A 20,186-nucleotide genomic window follows, 5' to 3' on the forward strand; every position below is an offset into this window, starting at 1 on the left:
CTTATTCAAAATTTTTTTCTATTCACAGATAAGACTGATAAAAATAATTTGGAGACAGAAACAAAAAATTAGCATAAATAAAATCCATGCATTTTTAAGTTAATTGAACAGCATTGTTCGCAAGTCCATTTGCTTGTCAATATTTATAAATGCAAGACCACTGTCTAGAAGCAGGACATTTTAATGCAGCAGGCAAACATAAGGCAGAAGACTAAAACTTGAATTCACATATCTGAATTAGAAAAAAAAGGTCTGTTTTTCCATAAAAGGAACCATGAGATTATTTATAAAATACAAATTCTCAATCACCAGCAATATTTAAGTTCAGGTTAACATGTTCTTAAAAAAAAAATAAATCTGTAACAATTAAGTCATGGAAAATGCAAATACAGGAGGTCCAAACAGTATTCTCCAACTTGACTTCAGACACCTTTCAATCCAATTTTCATGGAATCACAGACTGATTTCAGTTGGAAGGGACATTCAAAGGTCATCTATCCCAATCATTCTCTCATAGACAGGGACGTCTTTCATTAGATTGGGTTTTTCAAAGCCCCGTCTAAGCTGACTGTGAATATTTCCCTTGATGGGGCACCCAAAACATCAAGTGACTCTCCAGTCTTGTCACAGAGAATTTCTTCCTCAGATCCAATCTAAGACTAAAGCTACCCTATTTCAGTTTCTTACTGAAACTTATCCTTTGTCCTGTCACTTAAAATCCTGCTAAAAATATCTTTCTCTAATGTTCTCATAAGCTTATTTATATTGAATAGCTGCAATAAGACTTCTTTTCTCCAGGCGGAACATCCTCAACTCTCTCTGCCTTTCCTCAAAGGAGAGGTATTTCAGCTCTTTCCTCAAAGAAGAGGTGTTTCAGTGATTTTTGTAGCCCTCTTCTGGATCTACTCTAACAGGGTACTCTAACATCTTCCTTTTGCTGAGAATGATGCAGTACTTCAGGCGGAGTCACAGAAGAGTAGAATAGAGACTCACCTCCCTCAGCCTGCTGGCCTTGCTCCTTTTCTTGCACGTAAGGCTGGTTTTCTGGGCTGCAAGAACACATAATAAGCTCATGGTCTATTCTACATTCATTAGTATCCCCAAGTCCTTCACAGGGCTGAAAACTTTTATTCCTACCTCTCCTAGAACATTACTTCCTGAAATGTTATCCATAGATAAGAATTTTTTTGTCACTGTTGTTAACAGAATTTGTGAAATACCTTTGTTTTAAGGGGAAGATGGAGTATGATGGTCTCCATTACACTTAAGATGTGCAGTGGGTAATGCCAGCTGCCACCTGTTACTGAAATACCTAATTTCAGCATTATTCCATTTAAGTCATACTTCCATGTCCTTTGCATATTTATCATATGATGTTAAATATAACTTTATCAGAGTCCTCCACTGTAGTAAAAAAATATGAATATCTAAAGGTACTTAATTTTTAATTAGATCTAATTGTACTGCTTTTCTAACTGTTTTACTAGCAAGTATACTTTAAACTATTATCTTTCATTAGGAAACAATACTACGAAAGAGAATTCTGTTATTAATATTTTTAATATTAATATTTTTTAATATTTTAATTATTAATATTAATATTAATATTTTAATATTTTTTCAATTTTTGAAAGTGAATAATTTTATGAATAACAGCAATTTTGTGTACAACGGCAATTTATGTTATTTACAAGCTTCTGATGACAGATACTTAGATACCTTAAGGAAAACAATGTGCTTTTTCTTCCACACTGCATTTTCTACAGCTGCCAAACACGACACCTCCTAAAACTCAACACTTTTTTCTACTTTACAGGTAACTGCTATTTCAAAGCAGCAAGACTAGGAGGAGTTGAAATGCGTCTTCTAGAATACTCATGGGCTCAATGTGCAAAAGTAAATCAGAAAATCATTTTTGATTTTGTTTCTTTTCACTATTGTGTATTGTGGCCTTTTTTCTAAGGATAGCCAGGAAGACAAACTTATAAGGATAGCAAATAACCTCATATTTAATTAATGAATGTCTAGGAATAACATAGTCTAGCATCAGATATTGGCTTAGTTTATAGTTAACACTGTACAATACATTCTTTTCCCATCCCCACCTCTTGAGCATTTATGAAACATCAGAATTGATTTACTGTGTTTACTTTCTGCAATGGAAACACCAAGAAAAATAAAAAATTGAATGGCCTTTTCTTGAGGAGGTAGGCTCTAGGTCCTGGTTTGTGCAAGATTTCATAGAATCATAGAATGGCTTGGTTTGGAAAAGACCTTGTAAATCACCTAGTTTCACCTCCCTCTGCCATGGGAAGGGACAATTTCCACTTGACCTGGCTGCTTAAAGCTCTACCCAGCCTGGCACTGAACGCTTTCTCTGAACACAATTTCTCTGTTCCAGTGACTCATTACACTCTGAGTAAAGAATTTCTTCTAATGTTTAATTTAATTCTGATATAAATTTTAAAATGGTTCCCCATTTGACCTAAAACCATCAGATTGCATTAAAAATAGCTTTCCCTCTTTAAGTCCTGTTATTATAGTGGAAGTTTGCCATAAGATCTCACCAAAGTCTTCTGTTCTCCAGGCTGCACAAACCCAGCTGTCTCAGCCTGTCTTCACAGAAGACAACCCTCTACTTGTGTTTTTGGTCCTCCCAACAGGTCCACATCTTTGTTGTGCTGAAGACCCCAGAGCTGGATGTGACATTCCATGTGGGTTCTCACAAGGACAGGGCAGAGGGAGAAAATCACGTCCTCCAACCTGTTGGACGTGCTGAGTTTGATGCAGCTCAGGACACAGTTGTTTTTTTCTAGGCTGTGAGTTCACGTTATTTACTCATGTCCTGTATTTCATTCACCACAACGCCCAAGTCCTCATCAGGATTGCTCTCAACGATTTCTCCATCTGTGTTCACATCTGGGATTGCCCTGACCCAGGTGCATCACCTTGCACTTCACCCTGTTGAATCTCATGAGGTTCCCATGGGCACACTTCTCAAGATTGTCCTGGTCCTTCTGGATGATATCTCATTCTTCAGATGTGCCAACAGTTCCACTCAGCTTTGTTTCATCCGCATGCTTGCTGAGGGAGAACTTGGCCTCACTGTGTAATTGAGACAGACATTGAAGAGCACTGGTCTCAGCAGAGAGCTCTGAGGAACATCTCTACTCATCAGTTCCACCTGGACATTGACTTCAATTCTGTGGATGTGTCTGTCCAGCAAATTCTTACCTACTAAGCAGTCCAACTTCAAATTCATGTCCAATTCAAAGACAGCTGGTCTTCATTTGGAGATAAGGATGTTGTGTGGAACAGTGTCAGATGCCAGGGAGAAGTCTAGATAGATGACATTGGTCAGTCTTTTTTTGCCAACCATTGCTGTTGCTCCATCACAAAAAGCCACCGGTTTGGCCAGGCAAAATTTGCCCTTAGTGTTGTGGTTATAGAAAAAAAGGGATGTAGTTTCTGGGGCTGTTCAACTCCATACTGCCCACATTATTGTGGAGCCTTGGTTCAGCTGGGGCCAGAAGCAGAAGGGTTATCATCTTTCTTTTAATGACTTGAGGGCTTGAGGGAGGGGGTGTGGAGTTTGCAGGGTCAGCCCAGTTCATCCAACCCCTCTCTGCTACCGGCAGTCCTTGTGCTGGCTGCCTCAGATCACTTTCCTTCATGTGCCTTAAAACATGTTCTAGGAGGATCTGCTGCATGGTCTTCCCAGGCACAGAAGTGAGACTCCCCAATCTGCAATTCTCTGTGTCTTCTTTTCTCCCCTTTTTAAAAATAGGAGTGATGCTTCTTTTTTTCCAAACACTGGAGATTTCACCTGTTCGCTATGACTCTTCACATAGGATGGAGAAGCACTTGGCAACAGCATCATCACTTAGGATCCCAGATGCATGTCATCAGGTCCTCTAAAACTTGTGATTATTCAGCTTCACCAAGTGATGTCAAGCCTGCTTTTCATTGACAGTAGGAGAGAACTCACTCCCCCATCCCACTTAGATGTTCAGTGACTTAAGAGACATGGGATGTCTGGTGATGGGAGAGGGTTGAAGCAAAGAGCTTTTTTTGGGTACTACATTCTTCTCCATATCTGCTGATATCAGATTTCCCTTCTCATCTACCAGAGATGGGAGTACACTCTTCTTGGAATTTATTTTCTGGCCTACATAGATATAACCCCTTCTGCACTGGAGATCTCTTCTTTCTCATGATTTACAGGTATTTCCTTGTTGTTTCCTGGAAGTGCTGTTGTTTCCTTGTTCTTCTCTGACACTTGGAAATATATATCTTTCCCTTGCTGAGTGTGGTTTAAAGCTCTGCCAAGAAGTCCAGCCAGTTCTTTCCTAGAACATGCTCATCTCACCCAGTCAGGTGAGCCCCATTGACTGTCTGCTGTTTCTCAAGGGTGCATCCTAGATCATAGAAGCCAAAACCCTGAGCATGGTATCAGCCATGCAGTCAACCATTCCCTTGATCCATTCATCTTCTTTCTGTGTCCCCACTCTCCAGCTAGGGATTTAGAGGAGAACACTACCCACGGTTCTGGTCCCTTCAACATCTCCCTGAAGGATGTGAAGCCCCTTTTGATACTTTGCAAACTCTTTGCTGCAGCCTAATTTGGCTCTGCGTGGAAGAGCAGGAGTGCATGGTAGTCCTCTGGTTTTATGAGGTGGGGCAGCCTCTTTGTGTCTTTGGGAATGTGAGCCCCCAGTACACAGTAAACCTCTCAAGAGAGGTCCAGATGGCAAATGGGTACTTCAGCAGCTCTCAGTGAGAAATCAGCAATTACTAGCAATGTTCATGCTTTTTTGGTGTCACTTTCTGCACAGATTAGCTCCTGCTTTATAATGGATGGGAGGAGGTTGGAAAGTAAAGGTTTTTCTCCTGATTTTGAGACCTCATTTGAACTGGTCCTCATAAATAGAACTGTAACTCAGCAGAACTCTGGCTCTGTTCTTCCAGAGTAACTACTGTACATTGAGCAATTCAGGAAGAGTCTCCTCTCTTTTCAATAGCTGAATCTGCTACTTGGGCTGATTCCAGCTGTGACTACATTCTCTACTACAGCTTGCTCTCTTCTTCACTTCAGTGGTCCATTAACAGCTCTGGTATTGCTGAGTGTAAATAGGTGATTTGCATGGTGTTTTCATTATCTGCTGACTCTGACTGTCATTAATATGAAAGGATCATTGCTGTCTCTTACTACTCCCTGCAACTTGCTGTTTTCTTGCCAGCTGCACCATAACTACTCAAGTATGCAGTATGTAACAACAGAAGGTTTAGCAAAATCTTAGTAAAGATGCTTTTTATATCTAAAATGCTATTGTATCTTAAACATATTGCCTTGGCTATGTTCGGAATTTCTATTTTTCACTAATGCTTCCAGCCTTTTCCTAAAATCAACAGTGACATTTATAAAGTAATTAAATTGGCTGTCAAATCCTGGTGAATAGATCTATAAAGAAGAATATCATCTTAGAGAACTGAAAACCAGTTTTAGCCTATACACGAGCAATATTTGAGTTCAAATTTGCATATACAACATTGCATTTTCTTTTTCATTTGTTACATAAGTTCGGTCAATTTGTAGCACAGTCACCCTTTGAGCCTGTGTATTATGTAATGACATAAAACAATACATTTGCAAAAACCAATTTGTTACACAGTAGGGCTATAAATTGATAAAATATTATTCAGTGTTTCATTCTTATTCAATGTTTGCTGATTTTTTGTAGCTGTGGTATCTACACAACTTTCTGTCAAGATAAATATTTGAAAATAAGTTGATCCCAAGCTTGTGGTGCTGCCCTGGCCCCAGAGAAGTATGCCAGGTCATCTGTTTGCTCTGAAAGCATTCAGAGAAGGTGAGTTCAGTGGTCACATATTGGCCACTTTAGGAAGCACTACTGACAACACTTGATAAAAACAGCCAACTAAAGGAGATTAAGCCGTTATTTAAGGGAAAAAGAAAAAAGAGTGATTTTGTTTTTAGTTTTTAAAGACATCAGTATTGCCAGGTTTACTTTCGCTATAGCTAAGGAAGCTGTCTGTCAAAGGGTACATTGGCATATCATGGTTCATCATGATTCAGGAATGAAAGTATAAAGAAAGCAATAGTATTTTAATTGCATTGAAGTGATCTTTGATGACACCTTGATATGGATAAAAAGATATATATCTGCTTTTATGCTACAAGTATGCCTTGTATATATTAGAAAGTCTTCCTATAAGAAAGGCTTCTGCTCAGAAGATGTCCCAGGTTGCTTTTCCCCTTTGGACTAGCTGAAGAATATATTTTATTAAGCCAAAATACTTACGGCTTTCAGTTTCAGAAAAATCGAAAAAGACCTCAGGATTCTGTTTCCTGTGTTTTGTAGTACTCCTCTTTTTGTCTTTAGTATTACAAGGTTTTACAATAAAGGTGGACACTTTTTCACCATTGGATTGGTGTCCTTGGATGCTACAGTTTTGTTAGAGGTGTTTGCTTTTGATGTCGAAAAAAAATACAAGTGGCTTTTTCTGTGTTTAAGATCAAATCAGAAAAAGAGTAGCTCTGAGAAGCTCAGGTCAATAAGTATAATAGTTTTAAACATACAATACCAAGTGAAGGTGAGAAGAGTTTCAGATGAAATCTCTGAAGTCACCAGTAAGGTATCTTGGTCAGAGTTTGACAGTAATTTATTTTTCTAGTGTTGTGTTTGCATAATTTGTTCTTCATATTGCTTTTAGTCCCCTCAGGGAACTCAAGTGGATTAAATTTCTTGGGTGTTTTAATTCTAGTAAATTCTCTGTCTGTTTGACTGTTTCTACTATCACAAAGGGGTTTAGTAAAGCATTTCCTCTGAAATAAATGTTCACCAAACTACAACCTTGCCTCATTAGTAAGTAGCTTGTGGAGAAGTTGTAGGTTATCCATTGTAGGTTATTCAGTTGTTGGCTCCTGACATTTTCTGATCCATTTAAGATCAATGTAGCAGATACACATGGGAAGTTCTGCTGTGAGCTATCATAATAACAGTTGTAAGTGGCACCTCTGTAATACTGGAATAAGAATGAAGTCTGGAAAAAAATCTGTCAGCCATGTTTGTGATACTTAAGTATTGCATTTTATATGCAATCTTCTGGGAATTGCAGTCCATTCCTTGTGCTCTGTGCAGTTACTAATTTCAACAGCTTTCATATCTGGCTGATGGTTTTAATTTCCTTCCCCAAAACTCCCAGTGAATTCTTTATAATATATTTCTATATTTTATTTGAAAACCATATAGACATAAAAATATCAGAAACAAAGTAAACCCAAGACATATTAACCACTGACTGAGAATTCACTGATTATTACAATTTTTATTTTGGAGAGAGATCAACATTTCTGGACAAGTTTTCCATTGGAATTTTTAATTTAACCAAGCCATATTTAAAGGGAAAGATTATTTAAAGGGAAAACTGGTAACTACTATTGTATTTTCAATATTTTAAAACAATAAATTTAATTATCTGTACAGCATCAAGGATCAGCTGATTGGAAGGAAACACTGATGTATATGCACTTTGGTTCAATATGGTTCAATATGGTTCAATGTGTTATTGCAATCTAAAGTGCAAGGCTCAGTTTTTTAAGGCCTTTCAGTTTTGTGGCATTTTTCTCCTATTTAATTTTCTAAATTTCTAGGAGGCAATATGAGGTATTTTCAGGATAAATAGTGTGAATGGAGGAAAAAGCTTGAGGCTTTAGGAAAGACAAAGTCCAAAAATATTACAAAACAGATTTCTCTAGGTGTTTCTGAATTACATGAATAGTCTTCTATTGTCTGAGAGGCATGATTGTAGACTTGGGAAGTTTGGAAAGGTTTTAATTTATATTGCTGCATGGATCTTAAGCTTCAAACTTTTCACTTGTTTTTTGGTCAGTTGTTGTTTTACGTGACTGTAAATTTAGAGAGAATAGTTGCATGGTACATCAGAGAGGAGTTTTGGAAAGTATCAGAAATGTACATCTTCAGCCAGGAATACCTATTAATTTCAAAATGTATTGTGACTTCTATTCCCTCTCTGCTAATGTTGATAATGTTTATGTTGTTAATGTTATATGCTAATGTTATGCTAACGTTAATGTTGTTAATGTTATAAACAGGTTTATTCTTCCACGTCTGAAGGGTTTTCAGACTGTACCAGAATACCTCAAGAAGCTTTTTAATTTCATAGGTACTGGAATTTGTGTGGGGGTTATGCACTTCTTCCTCCCTATAATTGCTCTGGCTATCTTGTCAAATTGTTATTTAGAAATTGATTCCAGAGTCATGTCTGATGTAGGTCTTTTGAAGCGTGAGCACAATTTTTATCTAAACTACAAATAGAGGTAGTTTTAATGGAAACTAAACCAAACAGTAACAGAACAAAATCAACAGATTAAGGAAGACTAGGTTAGTACTGCATAATTTGAAATTGTGTTCACTATTACAGTCAAGGTTACTTCTTATCAAACACCTTTATCAAGTATGATTTGTCCTTGTTTTACCTTTTTTCATGTCTCATTATAAATTTCATCCTTATATTTTATTACTTATGTATTATGCAGCTTTAAAATAGATTTGTATTTAAGAACCTACTTTTTGTCTTCATTCTGACCAAAAGGGGCATTCTGGGAGCCTGCATCCAGATACAGCAACAACTGTGGCAGAAAGCAATGTACAGACAACCAATTAGAATTTAGCTTTATCTGTCTATTCCTGCAGGTAGAATTTAGCATCTGTTGGCAAAAAAATAAGGACTGACTCTCTAGCAGAAATCCTGTAATGCAGGGACGATACAGGCTGTAGGACTTTTTTTGGTTTTGAGAGATATGGTAAACAGGGTAGTATTTCGTAGTCACAGAGATTGTCTCTTTAAGGTAAAAAAGACCATATGCTGTCTGCTCTAGTCCATGTAGCTCTAAGTTCAGTGTGAAAGAGTTTTATAAATTTATCATTTACCAGTGGTCTATAAAAAAAGTATGCATTCAAACTCGTATGAGCTTGACTTCCTGAAGTTTTACAAAGATTTCTAGCCAAAAGATTTATCTGCTCCTCATATGTGTCCCTTCAAGATACAAATTAGCCATCTCTCTTTCAAAAAATCTACATATTAAGAAGTACTACATTGTGGGAAGCAGGAGGTAATTTTTCTGAATCTCTGTGGTCCTCTGTTTGTGGGAATGAAATTTTCATTTTAGAGAGGCTGTACTTTTACATAGAAAGCATAGCAATTACACCTGTTGGTAGAAAGTGACATGGCTTAGTATTGTTCTGTCTTTTATAATGTGAGTAGGAAATTTACTATTGTAGCCATGTCACACATACAGACATGGAGTGAGGAGTCTAAAAGTAAGTGCAAGGCAATTTCCAGCTCAGCCAGATGCAAACTACTCCTAGTTTGTAGGGCACATGGGGGGCCATAGAGGCTGTCTGTAAGGGCAGATAGTGAGACAAGTGTTGTATGTGGAAGATTTTTGTGGTGACAAGCAAGCTACCAACGCATATGTCTTCTGTCTGACAGCAGAGTGCTGAAGAAGTGGCAGCTAAGTGCAGGGGAGACTTGCTTTTCGTCTGGTTGAGATTCTTAGTGTGACATATTTTTGGCACCACAACCGGTATGAACAAAGAAGAGGCTCAGGTAGCTGGAGCTGAGAGATGCTGTCAAATATGGGACACAGGTAGCAGCCTCCAGCCCCTTCTCCCTGCTCTTACTGTATACCTTGATTTTATTCTAAACCCTGGGAGAATCTGGCTAACTGTTCCCACACAAATCCCCACATTCACAAAGCCCAGCTCCCACCCATCCAACAATCTTAAATTCTCGTATTTAACCTTGCTTGCTGTGCTCTGCAAAATGCACTGATAGTAGGGCAAGCTGTGGACAGCACCTTGGTTCATTGGCATTTCTTGTCCTTTCCTTGCCTGGCTGGGGAAAAGATGCATGCCCAGGATTGGCAGGCAGCTGCTGAAAGGGGTTGTCCAGCGCAAATGCTACATGTATCGCTGTTTGCCTTATCCTGGGGATTGGTGTTATGGCCTAGAGGCACAACAACATGTGTTACACCTTTCTGTTAGTCCCATTTCACAACCACTTTAGAGAGACTTTAATAAAATTATTAGGAATCATAAGTATACTTTAGAATACAAAGACTTTGATCCCAAGTTTTAGTGCTTCTGAAGATTACTGTAATATCTAGCACTTTAATATAAAGCCTTGCTGTACATTAGATGTAGAAAGGTTTATTAGAAGGGAAGCTATGCAGCATTGGAGTGACTGATTCCATATAAGTCTTGCCTTGGAAATCAGTGGCATTTTGTCAAGGGAAAAACATTCGCATATCTGCTTTGTCTTTTGATGTCATGGTAGAAATTTTCAGAAAATTACATACACTCATATACATTAATTTCTTTTGCAGTATCAAGCCCTAGGCTAGACACTTCTCTGCATTTTAGTGTCTGTCCAAATCAGTTTAGTTAAAGAAAATAGCGTGAATTTTATGTTCACATTATTTTTCTTTTTAATCAGATGTTTGAGTAGAATTGAAGGGAGAAGACTACACCAGTGAGTGCATTGTAGCAATGAAATTGCTTGAAAGGGATTATTTAGCATAATAAATAAGTCTAAGGTATCTAGACGACACTTCCAGCACTGTGGAAAAGACTGTGAAGTACACTGTAGGTCTTTCCTCTACTTCCAAAATCCTTATATAAAATGACAAAAATAAAAAGTAAATGTGAACTTACAGTATGATTATTATTATACTGCATGCAGCTTTTTGAATAGTTCTGGAGCTGTTCACTTTGTAATGAATAGTTTCACTTTGCCTCCAGTTTGCACATTTCCTATGACTATCTCTGCCATTTCTCTAGGGCAATGTCTTTAGATTCTTAAGCTGTAAATATCCCGTGGATTCCATAGACTACTTGGGCTTGTAGTGACTGTAACTCATAATATAAGTACTCTCTGACTGATTTCTAGCCAAATTATCTTACAGACCCTGCTGTCCCAAAAATGGGTGTCCCCTGTGTTTTCTCACTCCAGTAGTATCTCACTCTGTCTCAGTGAAGACATCTTTCATTAGAATAGTTGAAACACCATTCTTAGTAACTTTTCTTCTGTGAGGTTTCTGAAACTTGTTGATTCAGCTTGAGAGGTGAGATTTCTTTTCAGAAATGTGAGCTATCCCTTACTCTTTCTGCCTTCCACACCAATTACATGAAGAGATCTGTAGAAATAATCATGTGACAGGAAAAAGACAGAGGAGTACCATGGATTATTACCACAGCTTTAATGTCATATAGAAAGTAGCCTGACTTATATAATGGCTGCATAAACTTCACAAGGTTATTTTATTGTTTTTCTTGACAATTAAAAAATTACATTAATATTTTCCTTGTTTCAACCATGCTTTTTGGACCATATATATTTTCTTTCTTTTTCACCCCTAAGTTTACAGATATCTTCAGCACATTTTTTGCTGTTTTAGAAAACTACTATTCTCTTGCCATTTTTGAGGTTGAAAATGTAGTTCTTTCTCATAAAAGAAGTTATAATTTGATATTACTAATATATCTGGTAAAAAATTCAGAAGATATCAAAAGAAAGCAGCCATAGAATTTAGATTGATATAGCTGGGTAAAGAGTAGCAGAACAAGTGCTCTGTTTATCTGAAGTCAATAGTTGTTGTTTTCTTCCTTTACTGGCCATTGTAAGTATTTTTATTTTCATTGTTTTTGTAAACCAGCATTGGTGTTAATGCCACATGCCAAGTGAATTTTTCTGCTTAACAAAAAGTCCTCTAAGATGTCATACCAAACTTACAAGCCATTAAGAGAATGTGCTGATGAAGTTTGTAATTGATTTACCACATTCATCAGTGTATTTCTTGACTTGATTGCCTGGTCTTAACTGAATGCTGAATAAGTTGGCTACTCATAATTATTTTAAAATTGCCCAGCCTTTACAGTTTTTTATTAAAAAATATCTTATAATAACCTTTAAGAATAATTTTTTAAATTACATTTTTTTTTTGCGGGAAGACTCATATGTCTTATTGCAAAAATTGCTCCATCAACCTGCCTTCTGATAGACATAACTTAATTCAAAATCTATGAATGCAGGTTTTCCTTGCCAAGCAGAAACGGAAATGTCATGACATCCTTTCCCTTTTCCCAAGTTCACATTATCAATGCTTTCAAATGTTGTTGTCAAGCCTCATATTCTGAAAATTAGAAACTTCCTTCTCCCTGTTAAATTTTGTGTAGTGAATGGATAGTGCAAAAAAGAATGTAAAATCATAGAGTGAGTGTAGTGAGTTGCCCCAATAAATGTTTATATTTGTTTTGTTCTGTATCAAGGTTGCCCTTTTTTTTTTCCCTGTCTTTATACATAATTCTCTTATGCATACCATCAGCAACATTTTTCATTCTTAAACAATTTTCATTTACTCTGTAAGATCTGAAGTTCACTCTCAATGGTATTTGCATTGATTCTAGGATGTCTACTCTCTCTTATTGTTGTGAGTAACAGCCACCACTCCCTTTTAAAAAAATATATTTTGTTCTTTCTTTCTTTTTAAATTTTATATATTGCTGAATAAAGTGGCATGCAGCCTGCTGTACAGGCTTCAGCACTGTGCGTGGAGCAACATTACAGCTTTGTCACATACTCAAGAATGTACAAAAAATGCTGTTTTTCTGTGGATGCCCACATTGGTGATTTTTCATCATGTTACTTACTGACAAATCTTGATTCTTCTCATCATATTAGAAATGCTCAAGGGGAAGTTACATGGTTCACATTTTAACTAATTTCTTACTGCATAGAACATTTAAGGGCTTCCATATTATGATTTCAGTTTTCTACAAGTACTTAATTCACTTATTTGCAATGAAGGAAAATGAATGTACTTCATTTTTAAGAAAAACTTTTTGCAACAAGAAAATTTTATGTAAAAACCCATGGGATACTTTTGCAATGTCTCTTAAAATATTCTTCATGTTTATTATGTTGCCATCATGAAATATTCCACCTTAAAATCAGATTATCTTTTTGGAAATTTTGAATTAGGTTCAAAGGTAAGTCCTTGTGGTTTTTTACAAGAATGTGAAGGGATATCTATATGGATATTCTTAAATATTTCCCAAACCATAAACATATGCCTTCCCCCACCCTCAGAATACTCATCAGTGGCAGGGGAAACTCATAATGGAAATGGCCTGAAACTGAGTCAGAGGAAATTTAGGTTGGATATCAGGAGAAGATTTGTCGCCTAGAAGGTGTTTGTGCACTGGGACAAGCTCCCCCAGGGAAGTGATCACAGCACCAAGCCTGACAGAGTTCAAGAAGCATTTGGACAATGCTCTCAGACTCTTGGGGGGGTCCTGCGCAGAGCCAGGATTTGTACTTGATTATTCTGGTGGGTCCCTTGCAACTCAGCACATTTTATGGTTCTATGAAAATGAAATATCTTAAAATTCTGTTTAAGAATCTTAATTTTTTGTGTCATCAGAGACACACATAGTTGTTTCATTTGTCTGATTGAATTATCCTTGTATTTTTAAAATGTTCAAACACACTTTTCCACAGGGAAATATGAAGGGGAAGGGGGAATGAAGGTATAAAAGTAAAGATTTTCTAGTGACAGAGAGGGCAAGCAGTAGAGAGGAAATATTAAAGTGAATGGATAGTGCAAAAAATAATCTAAAATCATGGAGTGAGTGTGGTGGGCTGCCCCTGCGAACATCTTCCTAGCTCTTCATTCACATTTGCAGAATGTGGACAAAAAAGAAAGAAGGTGAGAAGACTCATAGGTAGAGACAATGACATTTTAATAAGAAAAGTAAAATCTGCATGGAAGTGAAAATGAGGGGTATCTGCCACTCCCCAGATGGTGTTGCTCCCTGAGAAGCAGGGCAAAAGCATAGTGGTTGTTTGGGAAGACAAATACCAGAACCACAAAGATCCCTCCTTCCTTGTCTCCCTGAACTTCCATTGCTGAGCAAGATGTCATATGGTGAGAGATAATGCATTGGCCAGATCTGGTCAGCTCTTTTGGCTGTGTGCCCACCACTCTCAGTCTGCTCACAGGGAAGAAGGGAAAGAAGAGAACGTCTTAATGCTGTGCAAACATGCGCTGTTCAGCAATAAACAAAACACAGGTGTGCTACCAACAGTGTTCTTACCATGAATGCAGAGCACTGCACCCAAAAGGTTGCTGTGTAGAAATTAAATTTCATCCTGGCTGAATCCAGTACAATGATAATACAAACATCAGACAGAAACATTAATTTTATGAACTCTTTATATTTCAGAGTGAATTTGATTAGTCAGTTGAATTTTTTTTCCTTTTGTACAGAAGAATAGAAAGCACATACAGTGAAGCTTTCATTTCTCAGAAATTAATAAGTTTGTTACAGAAATGCATTTTGGAGCAAGATAATCAAGTGTTTTGTTAAGACCAGTATCATTCTTTTGCTGGAAGTTGTGACCAAAAAGGAAATGTAAATTTGTTGCTAAACTCTGGGTTCCTAATTCACCTTATAACAACACCTGTTTGAATAATGTAAGTTTGTTTAAGCACAGTAAACCTCAACCACACATCTTGCCTGTCTTAAAAAATTTAGCCAGGAGGAGCCACCAGGAAGTAAAAAACTAGCTTGCTCTTTTAATTAAAAAGCTTACAAGGTGAAATTTAAAATAGCCTTTTAGTGTTAATTTCCAGTACTTTCACTTTCTTTGCCATATGTTACTGTCAGGGTCTTGATTGCTACTACTTTTGCAGCTGTAGAGGTTTTCTCTTTCCTTTTGTTCAGCAGCCTGGTACTGCTGCTGATGCCGTGTACTTATTAAGGAGGTGTGCAAAATCTAAAGCAATTAGACAACCAAGATAAGAAAAAATATTTACAGCTTTTAATTAGCACAGAAGCTAAGTCACGTTTTTATGTTGCCATTGTTAGTGCGAATATCAGGAATGTGTGTCAAGCACGACTAGGAAGGGATCGTTTCCCTGTACTCAGTGGTGGTGTACCTTTAATTCTGTATTCAGTTTTTGACCCCTCACTACAAGAAGGACATTGAGGTGCTGGAGCAAGTTTGAAGAAGGTAATCAAAGCTGGGGAAGGATAGGGAGCCCAAGTTCTATGAATGTTGCCAAAAACCAGCAAAAAAGCAAACTCCTTAAGATTATAATTTTTGAACCAGGGCATTCTTCATTGTGACACCAGTTACATAGGGGATAGCTCCACCTGTTTTAGGTGCTGAGTATGGAAAAAGCTTCTGTTTACATACTATATTTCACATACCTATTAATAGGTTTTCCCAGAAGAAACATATATGTGATGGTAATTTCCCCAAAGCCATTAACATATGTTCCATTTATCAAGACATAGCTTCTTCTGTCTTGAGAGTGTTGTTGGTTATCTCTGGTGGTCATGAACTGGTGTTATTTTTCCAAACACATGATGAACAGGTGTTATTTTTCCAAATTAGGAGAGAAGTTAACATATCTGGTCTAGTTAATTATTTTGTGAGTCCTTAGATCAATGAAGTGTAATTTCTTATTCCTCTCCTTGGTTAACGTTGATCATAACTTTTGACTGTGCAGCTCCATGGCCTAATGATTTTGCAAAATTATCATTGTATTAACTCACTAGAGGCAAGCAATTCTTCACCTGGCAACATGAGGAGCAGTTGAAGACCCTAAGATTGTTGAGCCTGGAGAAAAGAATGGACAGGAAGGACCTTACTGCTTTCTACAGCTACCTTGAAAGGAGGTTGTAGTCAGATGAGAGTCCACCTCTTCTCCCAAGAAATAGAGTGACACAATGAGAAGAAGCAGCTTCAGATTGCACCAGAGAAAGTTAAGGTTTGAAATGAGAAAAAACTTCTTCCTTGAAATAGTGTTCAAACTTCGGAACAGAATGCCTACGGTACTGGTGGAATCACTGCCCCTGGAAGTGTTCAAAGGTGAACACTTTCAAACGTGAATGGTTTAGTGATGACCACAAAGGAATTAGTTAAACAGTTGAAATTAATGATTTTGGAGATCTTTTCCAATCTTAACCTTAACAATTCCGTGATTTTATGAATATATGAAGTGCAGGTTTTCAGGGTCACTCTGAGTTGTGCAGCTAAGGAGAAGAGGGATTTTTTGGACTCAGTTCTGGATTATATTTTGTTTTCAAACCATCTTGAATGAAAGGAAAACAAGTGCCCATATTTTATAGGATCTTTCAGATAAGAAAGTGGAACTTATCTTTCAGATAAGAGTGGAAATAGATTTAGTTTACAGCTTCTGCTAAAATAAATAATAGCTTTTGCTAAATGTTCTGCAGAAACATTCAACTTAGAAAGATTAAGTAGGATAAACATGAGGCAGAAAACACTAGTATAAGGCCACTGGGAAGTCACTGAATATCACAGGCATAAAAATATATTTCTTGTATTTAAATTCTTCTGTTTATTAAAAAAACCTGTTTCAACTCAAAAAGAGAAAATACATTCCTTTCAAAATCAGTGCTGATATAAAGCCGATTTAAAATTTTGTATGGTACACATTCTCTGTTTTAATGTGGCACTTTGAGTCATTCTTTGTTTTATGTTTGCTGTCTTTTTTGAGTCTGCCTTATAGAAATATTTTGATATAGCAGGTTTTTATTATAACCAGTAGTTTATAATTATGAAGTATATGTTTCTTATTGACAAAAGAGAACACATATTTTGGTTGAAGTTTTTAAAGAGGTATTGTTTCTGGGATGCCTTTCTAATTGCTTGTGAAATAACAATTCATAGTGAAAGTGGACAGAGGAAAACAAAGATTTTCAAGAAAATTTCTTGTAACCTAACAGGTAGGAAGCAGACTACACACAGCAAAAGCCCAATATGCACATTCATTATTGATGTGATAATGTTATTTCGGTTGCCTTCAAATATGTTTCAGCCACCTAAACAGAAATCATCCTGTAGGTTGATTTAGGTTTTTGCAAAACAAAAACAAAAACAAAAAAAACCAAACAAACAAAACAAAACAAAAAAAAAATCAAGCAAACAGATGAATTAAAGGACAGACCTCTTTTGGCTATGTATATGGAAGAAATTTCAACAGAAAGTAGCAAATCCTAAAGGTAAGGACAAAGATATTTTTCTCAAACTGGAAATTCCTATATCTTCTGTGATATAATGTATGAGGTGCCACAAAAGGTTAATAGTCATCTTTCACTCTGGGAAATCTTTCCCTGTTCTTCCAGCTCATTGTCCCAGCAAACAAATACAGACTATATGTGTGTTTTTGTAATCTGGTTTCTTGAGTCTAGCATGATTTTTTTTTTTTTTTTTGCTACATGGTTTAAGAAATGTCTGCAACATGGGACAAAATTATGTGACTTCATTAATTCCCTTCCTTTGACTGACACAAGGGATTGATGGCACTGATTCCAGCATAAGCAAAAAAAGAGAGAGGTGGAAACAATGTTTGGCAGGAAAATAAATAATTCAGAAAGTAGGATAACTGAGCTGAAAAATCATAGTGAAGTTCTTGCTTGAAGAAAAGACAAATCTAAAAATCCCAAACAGCAATAGAGGTCCAAACTTTCAGGGTCCGAAGAGATGCATAGAAAATTATATAATCTTTTAGTAATTAGCTGAAAATTAGCTCACAGTCTGTTGTGAGGCCTCTAACAGTCTTTAGTCTTTTTAATAATGTTGGGAAAAATGTGATAGGTTTATTTTTCCTATTACAGGCATCTTTTCCCCTACTTCTTCTTAATGGAATTAAAAAAAAAGTAAAAATAATATTTAACTTTCAAACATTCTTTTTATGCATTTGTGGAATTTAAAATGAAATTAAGTAGGCCAGGCAGTTAACTCTTGTAACTGGAAGAAGATTACACCAGCAAACGTCATTTAACCCCATCTTTAGGCAAAAAGGTTTTGCCCAAGCATCTGCCACTAAGTCTGTGGGTGCTGGTGTGTTGTGTAAGCAGAGAGCTTGTAAGACTGCTGCTCCACTCACACCTTTAGTACTGGTAGAGAATTTATCAGGTCTTCATAACATCAAGTGTAATCCTTGTTCGAAACAATATTCATTCTGCTGAGGAAATGGGGGTGAGGGGGAGGTGAGGGTGGGAAAGGCTGTAATTCTCAAGGAACTTTTATCTTGGTTCAATGTCTTTATCTTGATTGCGCAGCACAGACTTATTCCACCAGTGTTCTGTTTCTAGGTATTGAAATGGATGTAGCTCCATTTCAATCAGTGAAGCTGTGTAGGCTTTTAGCAGCTGAGGATTTGTATTGTATTCTGGTGCACCGAGTGAGATTTTTCATATGTTTAATTTCTGTAGACTCAGGCTTAATATGCTACATCTAGTGCCCTTCCATAACTCAGTGTTTTTGGTTTAAATACAGTGATATTGAGATATTTCCTTTCAAGTACCTTGATGCTGTGCCATCACTGACCCATAATTGCATGTTTATTTCTCAATTATGTAAATCTCTGCACTCTGACTGAGAAAGGTTTGATTTGCATAATTATTAGATTGCTATTTCTGAATAGCCATGAAATGTCTATCAGATATTTTCATGTTAGACATTGGACTGTCATTCCCCTAAAGGACACAACTTTTTGTTTCCATGCCTACATGTTTCCATGTCTACTTCCACTTTGCTTCAGAAAATTAATGCAACTTATCTCCAAGAAGAAATCACTATTTTGGAAGAGGTAGAAGAAATAAAGACTTGACAGTAACCTAATCAATGAAGACTGACTGGGTGATGAATTAGTGTGTCCTTCTGTATAAGACCTGCCTTTCCTTTCTCTCTCATTCAGCCCCATGATCTTAGAGGATCATATTGTGCATTTAAAGAACACAGCTGGCTTGTACATCAAAAGCCTCAAACAAAAAAAATCTCAAACCAAACAAATAAAAAGAGAAGTCATTAGAATAAAAGGAAATTAGTTTCAAGTAATGTTTAGGGCAACAGATTCTTATATATAGAATTAGAATTAACATCTCAGTAAGGAAATGAATTCTGCGAAACCAAGAAACTGCAGGCTGGATGCTAGCTATCTGTGAATTGCAATAAAATCTTTTTATGGAAGCTGAAATATTCAATTTTGATATGATTAGAAATGTGTCTTACATTGTGAAAGCTACTGCAAAAATCTGATTTTAAAAGGCCGTGTGAATGGTTTATGCTTTTCCCTGATCCATCAAAGCATAGTAAAACAGATAGTTTTTTGTTACCCATGTAACACTGATTACAAACTATTTATGATACTTTTGGTAATTTTTCTTTTAGATGGAACAGTGTATTTTTTTTTCTATTAAAAATGCAATTAGGTAAGTCTTAGACCAGCAAAAACCTTGTTTAAAAGATAATCTGGTGTTTCTAGAACCTGCATTACATACAGCTTAAAGGAATTAATGAGAATGGACATCAAGAAAGAAAATACTGTAATGCTCAGACCTATGACATATGACACAGTAGTCAGATAAACATGCTGAGCAATAAGATGTGTGTTGATCATGGTCATGAATTTTGTAGTATCATTTCATGACATTCTAATAGACAAGGAACTGAGGTCTTTTTGTTGAGAAGTTGACTGCCTATGTATACAAAATACATTGAAAATTTTGATACTGGTACTGATGTTCCAAATAATGAAAAATATTATATTAATCTGTAGAAAAATTACAGAATTTTTGCTAGCCAGTCAGCAACAGTAAAAAAAAAAATTGCTGTCAGAGTCTCACAAACAGCCCTTTTGAATAATCTGTCATTTAATCATAGAGATCACAACATTCAGTTTAATATTATGTGACTCAAAACTTGTAGTTCTTTCCTATGGTGTTGGGATCTTGAGTTTATGAAGCTTAAAAATATGGTGTTGCTGTAATTGCATCTTGCACCGCCTCTGTTGGGAGACATTATTGCATGCACCTGGAAACAGGTCTGTGCATGTCATGATGATGAATGTCATCCTTTGCTAAACCTTTGGCCACCATAAAGGTCATATTTGATGGTCATAAACATATTTCCTGAGGTCCTGTCAGGTACTTGTTTTTTCATTCTGTAAGGATTTTTAAGGAGCATATTTTTGCCTTTTATTTAATTCATTTTTTAAAATTTCGTGACAATATATACCATTAACAGCAGGATAAGATTTCCAC

At 36.5% G+C, this 20,186-nt stretch overlaps 1 long non-coding RNA gene across 1 annotated transcript; it reads left to right on the forward strand.

Annotated features, from left to right (window-relative positions):
- Positions 1-1,813: 1,813 nt before the first annotated feature.
- LOC135289237 (uncharacterized) lies at positions 1,814-16,527 on the forward strand. Its single transcript, XR_010352028.1, has 3 exons — positions 1,814-1,896; positions 5,742-5,870; positions 15,672-16,527. It is a non-coding gene; the product is annotated as an uncharacterized LOC135289237 (long non-coding RNA).
- The last annotated feature ends 3,659 nt before the right edge of the window (positions 16,528-20,186 follow it).

Source organism: Passer domesticus, chromosome Z, assembly GCF_036417665.1.
Source record: "Passer domesticus isolate bPasDom1 chromosome Z, bPasDom1.hap1, whole genome shotgun sequence".
Lineage (NCBI taxonomy): Eukaryota > Metazoa > Chordata > Aves > Passeriformes > Passeridae > Passer > Passer domesticus.